Raw genomic sequence first — 1,113 nt, 5'->3', positions numbered from 1 at the left:
TTTGCCCGCCTTCCTGCCTCCACTTTGCCCCATTTTCTGACCCCTAGCCCCCTTTCCTGCCCCACTGTGCCCCCATTTCTGCCCGTATTCTGACCCATTTATGCCCCCTTTAGCCCCCCATGCCCCTGTTCCTGCCCACTGTGGCCCCACTCGTACACCCCCTGTACCCCCTTTAGCCCCCCATGCCCCTTTCCTGCCCGCACTATGGCCCCTTTCCTTGCCCCCCTGTGCCCTCTTTGCCCCCCACAAGCCACTCCCGCTTTCTGCCCCACAGCAAGCTCCATTTTCTGCCCCACTTTGCCTCATTCTGACCCCTTAGCCCCCTTCCTGTCCGCAACTGATATCCCTTTCGTGCCCCCAGTGGCCCCTTTTCTGCCCCGCCTGTGCTCCCTCTTCTGCTCCCACATTACCCCTTCCTGCCCCACTGTACCCCCTTTTCTTTGCCTCATTCTGGACCCGCTTAACCATCCGTGTGGGGCAGAAAAGGTGTGCTGGGGGGCAGAAGAGGGGCACGGGGGCAGAAAGGGGTTACAGGGGGTCACAGTGGGGCAGAAAGGGGTTACAGGGGGGCAGGAAAGGGAAACAGTGGGGCAGAAAAGGGGCACAGAGGGGCAAAGTGGAGGTTTTGGGGTGGAATAGGGGAGAATGAGACAAATGGGGGAATAAGGGGGGCAGGTGTGGGGCAAAGGGGGGCAGCAGGGGGCAGTTGTGGAACAAATAGGGGCAGAGGGAGGCAGTTGTGGGGCAAATGGGGGCAGAGGGGGGCAGTTATGGGGCAAATAGGGGCAGAGGGGGGCAGTTGTAGGGCAGATGAGGGCAGTGCGGGGGTAATTGTGGGGCAAATAGGGGTAGAAGGGGGGCAGTTATGGGGCAAATAGGGGTAGAAGGGGGGCAGTTATGGGGCAAATAGGGGCAGAGGGGGGCAGTTATGGGGCAAATGAGGGCAGTTGTGGGGCAAATAGGGTCAGTTGTGGGTCCCAAGGGGTCATTTTTGGGGTGGGCCGTGTCGATTTTGGGTGCAAAACGGTCCTTTTTGGGGTTGGAGGCCTGATGTGTTTTATTTTGGGGGGGGTCTTCAGCTCTGAGAGCCGCTCCGGGGAGAGGAAGAAGGCC

The sequence above is a fragment of the Coturnix japonica genome, unplaced genomic scaffold (genome assembly GCF_001577835.2).
Source record: "Coturnix japonica isolate 7356 unplaced genomic scaffold, Coturnix japonica 2.1 chrUnrandom512, whole genome shotgun sequence".
NCBI lineage: Eukaryota > Metazoa > Chordata > Aves > Galliformes > Phasianidae > Coturnix > Coturnix japonica.
Note: the sequence above shows the minus strand (reverse complement) of the source record.